Source organism: Eurosta solidaginis, chromosome 2 (genome assembly GCF_040869045.1).
Source record: "Eurosta solidaginis isolate ZX-2024a chromosome 2, ASM4086904v1, whole genome shotgun sequence".
NCBI classification, from domain to species: Eukaryota; Metazoa; Arthropoda; class Insecta; order Diptera; family Tephritidae; genus Eurosta; species Eurosta solidaginis.
Genome location: NC_090320.1, coordinates 151,276,710 through 151,290,275, shown reverse-complemented (window position 1 = coordinate 151,290,275; position 13,566 = coordinate 151,276,710). Strand labels below are relative to the sequence as shown.

General features: G+C 38.1%; 1 pseudogene; it reads right to left on the bottom strand.

Moving 5' to 3' along the window:
* The window catches only part of LOC137241696 (tRNA-dihydrouridine(20a/20b) synthase [NAD(P)+]-like), a 33,605-nt pseudogene extending 24,049 nt beyond the window's left edge, over positions 1-9,556 (bottom strand).
* Positions 9,557-13,566: the final 4,010 nt, after the last annotated feature.

The window sequence follows — 13,566 nt, the reverse complement described above, 5'->3', positions numbered from 1 at the left end:
TCCGACAGTAAGATTGTTTGACCTCCTTCCAATTTGCGAGATAGAGATTATGGGGCATTCAATTGAGGGAGCCAGCTGTCGCCCCTTGCGGCTGACTCTCTTTATTTTAACGATTAAGTGGACTTGGGGATTTGGTCATCTCCGTCTGCTCTGCGTTTACGGCCACCCATATTGTTGGAACTATTAGGACCGGTGCTGCAATGACGTGCAATGTGGTCTGGGTTGCCGCACTTGTGTAGCATTATGCGTCATGCCCACCTATGCAATATATTTGCGGCATTACGCATCATGAACTTCTATGCCAATACATTTTTGTAATAGCATAATCATATTACAATATTATGCGTCATAAAATACATTGACCTAACACAGCGGTAAGCCAGCATCAATGAAATGCCGAATATGAAACCCTTGTCAGTTCACACATTACAAATTTTGCTTAGTCACTCACTCCGGTCAATACACTGCCGATCGTCAATGTTAGTTTGCCACCAAAATATTTACATACAACCAATAATGTGAATTAACCAAATATTCACATACAAATATTTTACATGAATAGCAATCTGCTGACTTTGCATACAAATCTACATGTATGCATACCATTTATACAAATCTACATATATGCATACTACTATTACAAATATACATGTATGCATACCGTTTATACAAATCTACATATATGCATACTATTAATACAAATCTACATATACAAATCTACATATCACTAATACAAATCTACATATCTTTAGTATTAGAATAATTATGAATGTATAGGTTAAGAAATTATGTATAAAAGGGAAAGAAGATTTCATCAACAATCTCTGCTACTATAAAATTGTGTAGTACCGTGACGTTCCCAATTGCTACTTCACATGCTACTTCTCCAATTGCCTGGGTGTCCTCTCCCTTGGCTGTACGTAACCTTGCTCCAAGCAATGGTCTTATCTTCTTGTTGACTAAATCTGATCGAATGATGGAATGGGATGCACCTGTATCTACAGTCAATAAACGTTCCTTTCCATCCATATGTCCTCCGACAGTAAGATTGTTTGACCTTCTTCCAATTTGCGAGATAGAGATTATGGGGCATTCAATTGAGGGAGCCAGCTGTCGCCCCTTGCGGCTGACTCTCTTTATTTTAACGATTAAGTGGACTTGGAGATTTGCTCATCTCCGTCTGCTCTGCGTTTACGGCAACCCAGATTGTTGGAACTATTAGGACCGGTGCTGCAATGACGTGCAATGTGACCTGGGTGCCGCACTTGAAACATTTCATAACTTCAGAGCTTTTCTGTTGTGATGATCCCTTCAGTGCTTCCAAAATTGTGTGCACCCAATCTGACCTCTCTACTTCCACAAGATGGGCTTTGTACGCTGGCTTACTCAAAAGTGAGGCAGTTTCCCAAGTCAGTGCATAGAATACCGTTTCAGCGAATGTTTGCTTTGGGTTCGCGTATGTGGCTCGCTTCGTTTCGGCGTCCCGTATGCCGTTTATAAAGCTCTGAATCTTTACCCTTTCAGTGTATTCCACGGGTGCGTCCGCACTTGCAAGATGAGCCAATCTTACAACATCCGAAGCATACTCCTGCAATGTCTCATTTGCTTTTTGGTAACGCTTTTGCAACTCAATTTGGTATATCTGTTTTCTGTGTTCGGTTCCGTATCGCCGTTCTACAGCAGACATCAATGCTTCATAGCTGTTGCGTTCTGGGATGGGCTGTAATATCTCAGCAGCTGGTCCTTTTAAAGCCACGAACAATGCAGCAACTTTATCTTCAGCATTCCAGTTGTTTGCTGCTGACGTCTTCTCAAATTGCAGCTTAAATACCTGGAATGAAACAGAACCATTAAACGTTGGGGATTTTACCTTCAGAGTAAACGGTGAAGTGATTGGACGGTTCAATTGTAACTCCTGAATCCGATCTTTCAAAGCATCTATATCGGCCTCCACTTTATCTTGTAGTTCACTAACAGCCTCCAGCTGCGATGAGAATTTTATTTCCTGTGTCTCCAGCTTTGTTGAGATACGATCTCCTTGTGCTTCGAGCTGTAATGATATGCGTGCCTCTTGTTCTTTCAATTGTTCTCTAATTTGTGACGTCATGTGTGTTTTCTGTTCCTCCAATTTTGTTTCCATCTAGGATGTTATACTGTTCTCCTGGGATTTCAATTGTAATATCACATATGTCTTCTGTTCTGCCAGTTAAGATGTTATATTTGTCTTTTGTTCTTCCAGTTGGGATGCCATATATGTCTTCTGTTCTTCCAGTTGAGATGACATTTGCGACGACATTGATGTTACTGTCGATGTTTGTGAAGAAATTCCAGCCAATATCATGTTCAAGTCTGCGTTCGCCACTGTCTGCGGTGTTTCATTTTTCTCCTCCAATTGTGTTGTCTCATCGCCATCAAGATGAAAGTCATACTCTTCCACGTCAATTCCTTCTAATTCCATTGCCTCACGTAGTCGTACCTGAAGTTCGAGTTTAATGCCGGTTTTATTCAATCCATGGCTCTCCAACTCCTTCTTCAGTTGCTGGATCTTCAATTCACTTAACTTTGCCATGTCCTTGTAGTCCTCTGGAATTTATTCAACAATTCCTCTTCTGACACCAATTATAACGAATTTACTGCAAATCTTCTTATTTGCAACCTTCTGCTAAGTTCGAATCACTATACTGTTGAATAAATAACTCCACTATTGAATAATTCAAAATGGCCTTTATTAAATTTCTTCACAATAACACTACTACTGCTCGCCAGATAGCGTCTTAAATCAAACTGATTGTCGTGCCTCTACTGTTGCGGCCTCTGATTTCTCGTTTGCATACTTCTAGGCTCTTCCAGAATTTACTTAGTTACTGCTATATAATTATAACTACAGATGCACGTGTATAGCTCTCATATGCACGTGTATTTGTGAGCGACACTTCCACAATTATAATTGCATACTCTTGGGAGCATCTCAGACAATATATCTGCATGTGTTTGTGAGTTGCTTCTCCGCTGCGTGTACGTACATATGTGTAGACATAATGATTGTATTATTGATGTGCATACAAGTCACTGCTTAGCATCGGCTTAGAGATGATAGTATCCCTTAGTGCTGCTAATATTCGTTACAATATATTTGCTTTTATTTTTTATCACGGTTCAGGTCTGCTTATTCAATCGTTTATTTGTCAATTTAGCAATGTCTGGCTCCATCTTAAAATGCTGTGATAATTATTTCTTTGTGCTAAAAAATCTGAGAACGTGTGTTTAGTGATCCTATTGCCCTACTATGAAAAAAGATGTACACACATAAAAATAAATCTTTTATTTCATAGTTTTGATATCGGCTGACACTTCGGCCAAAAAATTGCCTGAAATAGAACACCTAAAACTTTTTAGAAAATTCCGCAAATTTTCAGCTTTTCGGTAAGAATTTTTAGAATTTTTTGCATGAAAATTCGCGGAATTTTGCAGAATTTTCTAAAAAGTCTTAAGTGTACATTTGGATTGTATTTTGGAGTATTTTAAAAAAATATCGAAAATAATTAAGGTCGCAGCAAAATTAGTAAAAGCTTGAAAAATCTGAGTGATGATGACTTTTGCAGATGAGTGTAGATATGTATGTGTTGTCAGGGTGTGGGTGTTCCCCGCTTTGGGCTTTGAGCGCATCTTGTCCCGCTCGAGTATGGCAGCACGGTAGTAAAGGGCCCAATGCCGGAGATTCCCAAAGTCCAATTGAAAAAGAAAAATAAAGACATAAAAGGAAAACAATTTTAACTAGTCTGGGCACAGAAACGTAAAACTGAGAAAAACACTTATATAAGTGCACAATTTTTTTGTGTTGGGTACAACACATCAAAATCACAACAACCATAGGAAGAGTTTTTGATTTCCGCTTTCGGAGTTGTGATCCTGGGTCCAGGGCGCGCCTTGTGACACCTCTCCCCATATATTTTGGGACGCGGGTTTGCAGTCGAACGCTGAATTATAATGCCAATATCGTGATAGGTGTTGATGTTTTGGTCGTCCACTAGAACCAGTCTAGAGGCGGTGTACAGCCACAAATGGCAGAACAGTACTTCATCCACCCATGATTATATTAATACACTTTACCACTGAATTTAACACGGAATTATCACACAAACAGTAAAATAATATCCGCGAGTAAATTTGCCCACACGATAAAATGTAAACAAACCCGAAATGTCAAACTAAAGAAAATTCCCAATATGGGAAAAATTATAAAAAGCTCATCTTCCAAGGGTTGCAAGATGAGCGGTAAGGGTGTGGTGAAAGTCGGAAAAGGATGGATATAGGGTGGAAATGGTTGCGGTTGGTTTGAGGATGACGAGAGAAAACGGCACATGAAAACGGTGTCCCTTATGGATACCGGCTATATAAGAAGGGATAACTGTAGAAAGAGTATAGTTGTTGAAATATAGCAGCAAACAAGTCTGCAGCGCGCCGCTCGCCTACAGAAATGTTCAATAATAATAAATTTTAACAGTAAAAAGTATATCACTGTGCGCGAAATGTTAACCCCGTTTTAAATTGGAAAATAAAAGTGGTGCTTTGTTTTATTAAAATAAAGTTATTAACATAAAACAAAAATCAAAAAAACCATTAAAAGGCAAAAAGCCTTATACCAATCGCGCGCTCTGGCGACAAACAAATTTTAAATTTGGGCAGGAGCCAAAATCTAGCGGCATAAACGATGCGGAATACCGTGAATCTGGTAAGTGTTAGAATACTATCGTTTTTTTTATGTGCATAGAGGGACTTTCGCGCCATTTGGGGTTCGCGGAACCTCCACTTCGACTTCGGTCACCAATCTTCTCCAGGAATCCGGCTCTGGCATAATGCGTATGCAGGCCCGGATTTCAGGGAGTGTAAATCCCCTCTCCCCCTCTTTAAATTTCACTAAAATAATTTCTTTATAATGATGTTTTTTGTAAATTCATTTTTTTTTTTTTTGTTGGGATACATTTTTTTTTATCCACCCTAATGCCCAATATTGGACATGTCAAGGATATGTGTTTAGCTTGAGGAACGTGGACGCCCAAATTGGCGTAAAATCCTCAAATCAATTTGAAGTCGCACTAATAAAACTCCTTCATTCCTCCGGTAGGAGTATCACCGCTAATGCCCAAAGGCTTTTGTGTGGCGCCAGGGATATTTCGTTTACATAAATTTTTCATCACCATCGTACCATAATTGCCATGCCATAAAGGATTTTTCTTTACAAATATAATGAGCGAAGACAGCAATCAGGAGTGTTGAGTGCATCAAAAGTCACCTTTTAAAGAAAACGGGGAAAATTAAAGCAACCAAAAGGTCGCAACGTTAATATACGTATGAGGGTAGGCTAATTTAAGTATTTTTCTTCTGTCCAAATCGCATTTGTTTAAATTCAAATGAAATCGCAGTAAACTTTGTAAAGTGCTGTTCGATGACCAGAAAGGGGCCAAATAGTCGAATTTAAACAATTTCGTATGTCTTTTCCGTTTTTTTCGCAATAGCTGGAAAAAACCAGCTCACACCAATTTCCCTTAACCTCCATAATAGAGCTCTGTTATGTAGGCATTAGGGCATTGAATCTAGTTCGTATTTCGCTCCTACTAAGAGCATAAAAGTTTGGCCTGACTTTGGAGGCAGAAAGGCCTAAGAAAATATTTCACAGTTTCGTTTTTTTTATTAACCGATGTATATTTTAATGTGGTAATGCGATTTGGCGTCAAATTCGTCATAAATTAAGATGTTCTTTTGTCAGAATGATTTATATGGGGTTTATGTAAACCATTTGTATGAAAATTTTATTTTGCGAATTTTCACTTATACGTTTTTTTTAACATTACGAGTTTTTTTGTGATGATAAACGATTGTATGTACAAGTATAATGTATATATATAATTCTCGTCGTTTATGAGTCGATTTTTATTTGGAATTTCGTTGTTTTTTTGTGCAAATGATCTGTTGGTCGAATTGTCGAAAAAAATTCTGATTTGAACATATAGCCTCCTAGAGGAATAAGTTAAAAACTTTAAATTTTCGAATTTAATCATTTTATTGAATTTTTGTATAAAGTTAAGATATTTTAAATAAATAATATGTTAGATTGAAGATGAAAAGAAAAAGGATATAATGGCGTTCTAAATTTAATCGGTAAGGGCGGGGGAGGATGACGCAAGGGTAAGTGAGTAGGGTCATTTGGAGCAGAGGAAAAGGGGACTCGCTGCCAGGCAGAAACTCGAGCGGTCCAAGGTAGGGTGGGCTTTCTGCGAGGGAGGTGCACGGATGTAAGTATAATGATGATTGTGACATCCGCCCCGCATCAAGGTGGACAAGGGTTAAGGGCCCCGAGCTCTCGCCCTGAGCTAGCTGGGGGACATTCCACCTTGATTGCGCAAAGGGGCGGATTCACCTCTAAAAGGTGTACGCGACAGTGTGTTTGTATGAAACATTTTAAGGTCACTTTATCTTACTTAAAAAGTTGAATTAAATCGCCCGTCTCCCTCCCAAATCGTGCTGGATGCGCCCCTGCTTCAGACATAACGTTAATATTTAGAGGATCTGATACCTTCTGCCACATGTTTCGTCCAGGTAATGTCAAAAATGTGGCACCACATTTTTCTAGTGGTGGTGCCGGTTCCACTGTAGATCGTACTGATTGCTCTCCACTGCCATTTAATCAGCGTAATTTTACCGGTATGCTGAAGTTGTTTGGTAGCACACGCCTTGTAGTTTCTACAATATTTTTCACTAGTTCTGGATGTCTCAGCAGACCACAGCCATATGCTTTAGAAATTGCCCATGATTGCAGACAGCCACAATTCAAATCCGTGCCATCAACATATGGACATATTAACTGGGCTGCTAAGGAGAATTCATGCATATCGCACGCAGCGAATTGTGATATACAAGGAATGTCCTCTAAACTTGTGGTAAATTTATTATCATGCGCCTTTTTACTATTTATAAATGAATCAGCGATGATCATTGGTGTCAATGCCAGTTTCACACCATGTTGACGAAGAAGCCGCCTGAATTCCAATTTGCTATATCGCACCATTGGCGCGCTGACTTTGTAAATCCATGCGATGTGTTCTTTCCAGTGTTAAAAACATTTAAAATATCTATATGTGGCCTTGGTTCATTTACATTTATTTACATTTTACAATTTTGGTTATGCTCTTTATTTCGACGCGCCAACTTGTAAACACAAATGTCAAATTCTTCTTCTTATGATTTGTTCACAACAAAATTTGAGTGTTGGCTACTTTTCAACAAAGAGGATAAATATAATAAGAGCCGTCACTCGTTATTTTTTAGGCATTTACTCGATGTAAACTATGAAGTAGTCGCTACTTTTTTTTTGGGCGAGATGTTTATAAATGTCTTCTATACATTTTCATGGGGTATTTGTGTTTAATTAATTATTTAATTCTCTTTCCAAAAAACACGTTTACATAAAGTGACAACACCGCATGGATAAATGGAAGACAATTCAAAAATGTCCCTCATAAAACAAAAGTAGCGACTGCCTCACAGTTCACATCGAGTAAATGCCTAAAAAATAACGAGTGACGGCTCTTATTATATCTATCCTCTTTGCTTTTCAATATCAGATGGCGTCAGTGTCGCTCATTCTACCGTTCTCCATAAAAATACGTGCAATCTATTCATTATGCATAAGCTTGTGTTAAACTCATATATATGAAAAACTGCTTATGTGACGGAGCTATAAATACGGTTGCGAATATGTATGTGTGTGTGTATATTCATGTTTACAATTATTAGGTAGTGTTCTGTTGAACGTATGTAACTAATTATGTTTTGAATATTATTTGAGTACTAATATTAGTACAGTGTCTTAGATTATTCGATCACAGTGTGTCGCAAGTTTCATCCAACATTCCGGCCCCGTTGGAAGTATCCACTTTCAAGAAACCGGCAGTATAGCAATTTTATGTATAGGACGGCTGCAGGTACCATTGGTAGTGCGTAGGTACACCACTCGAACTTGGTCGTCAAGTCCTTGGATCTGATGACATCGGGCAAAGTGGGCGAGAGTTGAGAATAGCTTCCACTTCCACGGCAACCGTGCTCAGTTCTTCAAAAGTCAATCTTGTGTTGGCTAAAGTTCGATTCAAATGTCCCTTTGCGCTTTTCACCGCAGCTTCCCAAAGGCCGCCAGAGTGAGGTGCCCTGGGAGGGCGAGCAAAATTTATAAATTTCTTTTTGTGTATTAATTTCAAACAGAAATTGTTTTTTGTAATTGATATTAGAGAAAAATTTTAAGTTTACAAACGGCGATGGTTACTAGGACATGTTTCTGAATTTCACTTCTTCATCAGCTAGCTTTTCGGGAGCTGAGCGTTGAACTCGAATCTCCAACATTCACATCAGTGCAAGCCTTTAGCTGCTACGCCATATGAATTTTCCGTTGTTCGCTGTACAATTGGTCTCTAAGAGTTGCCTTTTTGTTTATATTCCTTTTGATCACCATATAGGCACATACACTCTGTATGTAGTTTATTCCTAATGGTGTGGATATGATTTTTAGGCGCGCTTTTGAAAGCTTAGTAACATTTGTTCGGATTTTTACAATATTTGTTTTTAATACTTCCGCTGTTACTATTATATCAATATGATCATATGTATTTAATTAGCGAGCTTTGCTCATATTGCTTTATACAATGGTTTTTGTAATTGATATTAGAGAAAAATTAAATACATATGAGAAATTGTTTTAGTTCCTTTAACTGGTTGGACGCCCTGGCAAATTTGTGGCGTTATCGCCAAATATGTCGCATGGCAGTTTTCTACGACCACCCATGCGCTTCAGAGCGTTTAGAAATGAGTTCGTTGAGAGACCTGACCCAACCTCGATATGTACTGATTTCGTGACGAGGCAAACAAACACGGCCCCGTAAGATTTTATAGGAGCCTTGCCTCTAATTCGCAAGTAAGTATTTACTCGTCCACAGAAATCAACTCCACAACGTACAAAAGGGCGAGCGGAAGTGAGACGTGTGGCTGGCAGTGGTCCCATGACTTGTTGAGCTAGAACTGGTTTATAGCGCACGCAGTGTACGCAAGACCGAACGATACGACGAGCCAAGTCTCTGGCATTGATGATTCAATATTCTATACGTATCACGGCAACCAATGCTTTAGGGCCGGCGTGATAATTTCGAATATGTAAATGGCGTATGTAGTTATATACAAATTGCGAATTACTGGGTAGCAAAATAGGATGTTTGTGAGAGTCTGGTAAATTTGCATAGTCCAATCGGCCACCAACTTTGATGAGTTCGAATCCAGTGGTGTTATCTATAAAGGTATTGAGATGTTTTAAATTGAGTAATTTAAAATCAACAAAAAAGTGCTGCTGTTGTAAATTCGAAATTATGCTGTGTAGTGCGCGTCGTAACTCTGCAGGTAAGGGAGTAGCTGTGAGTGTTGATTTCTTTCTGCACGAATCGCAGAATCGGAATAACCAGGCAACGAGGCGTAAACAATGGGAATAAGAACTTATGCCGTTGATGATTTCGATCATGTGATTTGTCCCCTTGACTGTGAGGGGTTCAAAAAAATTAATAAAATAAATAAATAAAATAAAAAAAAAATGTTGTCTTTGGCTTTAACATTAAAGTACGTGTTTTTAGAATATGATATGAAAAAGGTTACATTAAAAACTCAAGCGCATGCGTCGGCCTTTCTTTGCCATTTCATCTAAAACTTTATCAACGGTAACAATTTGATCACGGTGGATGCTTAGTGATGCACAGCCATTCAATCGATTTTCACTCATCGTGTTTCTCAAATAGTTTTTAATCAGCCTAAGAGTTGAAAAAGATCTCTCGTTCGTTGCCGCTGTTACTGGACGCGTACACAAGATTTTCAACAACATGTGAACATTAAGAAAAGCCACGGAATCGCATTTCTGTAATATTAATCATAGATAAATTAATAGAAAAAAAACGAAGTACCTCCTTCAGGAATAAGTAGAATTCATTCTTTTTGAGCCTATGTATGAGATCTAACGTATACGTATATAAAATTCAAAAGAAAGAAACTGATCGAATAGGAAAAAATTTTATTTAAAAAAGTCATATCTACACGGAAAAAACACATTAGTGTTTTACATTTTTAAATTTGAAAAACACATTATTTTTGCATTTATCAAATAATTTGAATTTTACATTTTTGAAATGTGTACTTGAAATGAAAAAAAATGTAGATATTACATTATAATAATATGTTTTCCACATGGAAAATAATGTCAGATATGCATTATAGGTATTTCAAAATAGGAAATGTGTACTTCGAAAAAATGCTGTGAATTTAACAATATTTAAATGTGGAGAATAAAATCAAAGCACGAGAATTAGTATCGTTTAGTTCGGCAAACAAACAGAACCGTAAGCAATGTTTATATGTATGTTTATATGTAGCTTGTCGCCGTGACGTAAGGGCAGAAGAATCATGCAAATATTCAGACGCATGGAGTTTTCATACCCAGCAAAAATCTAGTGACTGAAAATGACGACCAACAACAAAATATCCCACAATGAAATGTCCGATCCATATATGCTTGCCTTTTCTTACATGCAATGTACCCTCAAATACGTCACAAAAATTTTCTGCGAATCCGCCATTTGTTTTTTCAGCTTGAAACCACAAGCGCAGCAACAGCAGAGTAATAAAAATTGATTTACAAATCATTTCGGATATAATAAAAACTAAATTTAACTTAAGTGTTGTGTGCGCTACGGTATTTGCATTTTATATTAATAATACATTTATATTTTCCACAAAGGACCCAAGATCAAGTAAGTTTTAGTGTGATATGGGAAAAGCCATTTTCTGGGAAATCTAACATCATTTTTCCATATCGCTACACATCAATTCATTCATTTTCATTACTGGTGCTACAAAATCTGCATCGTTCAATCTGTTATATTGTCGGATTTGCTTTAATATAATTTGAATTAATAAAAAAATATTATTTACAGGATATTGAAAATTTGTCCCCATTATCGCCAGAGGTGATTTCGCGTCAGGCAACAATCAATATTGGCAGGATTGGACACGGTAAATCCACTGTTGTGAAAGCTATTTCCGGAGTTCAAACGGAAAGCCATTTTTTATGCAATGCCACGACAGCAGCAGCAACAACCTATCTGCCAATGCCACCACAACCTGGTCCACCTGGTTGCCCTCCAATACCTCAACATCCAGGCTATCCTCTACAACAAACAAGTGCACCAGGTGGTTACTTGGGTCAAATGATGCCACCAACACAACCTGGACAGGCGCCAATGCCCAGTCAGCCACCCATGCCGGGTCAACCCCCAATACCCGGACGTCATGGTAATAATGTATGCTAATACAACTAATATATTTTAAATATTACTGATGATTATTTTTGTATTATTTTCTTTAGCAACCACCTGTACCTGGTACTGGTATATATCAACAGCCGCAACAGTAGATCAACGCCGTTTAGATCCCGATCGGATGCCTAATCCGATAAGCGTTATCGTTGAAAATCAAAATAACGCTGGTGGTGATTTTATTACTAATGAACAGGGTTTATTACCACGATTGGTGACCACAAAGTATGTGGTAACTCCTCGCCACGTTACGTTAGATATTGATATTCGAAATTAATTTTTTGTTTGGCAATTACGTTGATCTTTCTCGTTTGCAGGCCTTTTTTTATTGCATACCTGCAACAGCTGATTTATTAAAAACAACAGCTTTGTTCTATACACTTACCATCTCACCAATAGCACGCACGGTTGGATATGAGCCACCCATTGTAAATTTTGGTGAAATGGGTCCAACTATATGCAATCGTTCCAAGGCTAATATGCAATTTGTAGATGCTGGTCGTCGTTCCCAATGTCTAATGTGTAAAGTAACAACAGATGGTAAAAAAACTCATTCACTTTTACTTGTGTTCATTGATCCATATTTTTTCTAAACAGTGCCACCTGAATATTTCCAACATTTGGGCCACCCCGAACAGCGTGTCAATAAATATGAACGTCCTGAACTTGTATTGAGTACATGAGTTTTTGTGTAAACAATATTTGGGTACCGATAGCTCTCAAGGTAGAACCTCAACTCATATCCAACATCAATGCCTCGCATTCAATTGTGGACGCTGTACGCACTACATTGCGTTCACACAGTATGGACAAACATATTGTTGATTCCAGTGGTAGGGCCACAATTTCAAATGATGGGGCAACCATTATGAAACTATTGGATATTGTGCATCCAGCCGTAGAACTCTAGTCGACATCGCCAAATCTCAAAATGCTGAGGTAAGTTTTTTGTTATATTAGAATGTGTAGAATAAAAATGTTTCTCTTATCAGGTCGGCGATGGCACCACTTCAGTAGTACTTTAAGCATGTCAAATCTTAAAACAAGTTTAGCCATATGTTGAGGAAGGCGTGCATGCACTTATCATCATTAAAGCTATACGCAAAGCATTACAATAATGCATGACCAAAATATGACATGGCTGAACATGTCGAAGCGCCAATCAAAGGAACAACAACATGCTTTATTGGAAAAATGCGCTGCCACAGCAATGTCCTCCAAACTTATTCATCAACAAAACGATTTCCTTTCTAAAATGGTTGTGGACGCTGTACTCTTCTTTGGTGGATCCAACGTTATACAAAAAATATAAAATCGCAATTTTAAATATTTCAACATTTTCCAAGGTTTGATAGTGGGTTTGACATTAATTTTATTTTTATAGTTTATAATTATTTAAAGGTTGCGTTAATGCTAGAACATGTACATTGATTTTACGTGGCAGTGCCGAACAATTTTTGGAAGAAACTGAGCTTCGTTACATGATGGTACAATGATTGTGCAGCGTACAATTAAACATGATTCTATTGTTGTTGGTAAGTCAAAATACAACTTGAAAAAAATGTCTAATCTTAAATTTTTAAGTAATATTATGAAAAGATTGTGTCCAACTACGGAAGAAAAACTATAAAATTTGTGTCAGTGAAATGATAATTATTACTTTTTGTTGTTAGTTTTGGGGCATCGTCTTCGAGTGCCTTCTGATGTTGTTGTTGTAGCAGTGCTTCGCCCCATCCAATAGGTCTGACCAATCACAAATTGTCATCAATGTCCTCCAACGGGAGTCCGAAGAAACTTGCTGTTTCAACAGGGGTGGACCATAAAGAGAGGGGTGTTAGAGGAGTTAGTTCCACATTACAATTGAAGAGATGGTTGGTGTCATGTGGGGACACATTGCAAGCAGGGACATTTTGTATGTCGGGGTTGATTCTGGACAGGTAAGAGTTTAACATGTTACAGTATCCAGATCGAAGTGGGACTAGAGTGACTCGCGTTTCCCTAGGGAGCGTGCGTTCCTGTTCTGCAATTTTAGGGTATTGTTCTTTGAGTACTGAATTCACCGGGCAATTTCTGACATAGAGGTCCGACGTCTGTTTGTGGAGTTCATCAAGGACCTGCTTATTTTTTTTTTGGCTTCATACGGCTGTGTTCTCAGGTGCCGTATTTCCTC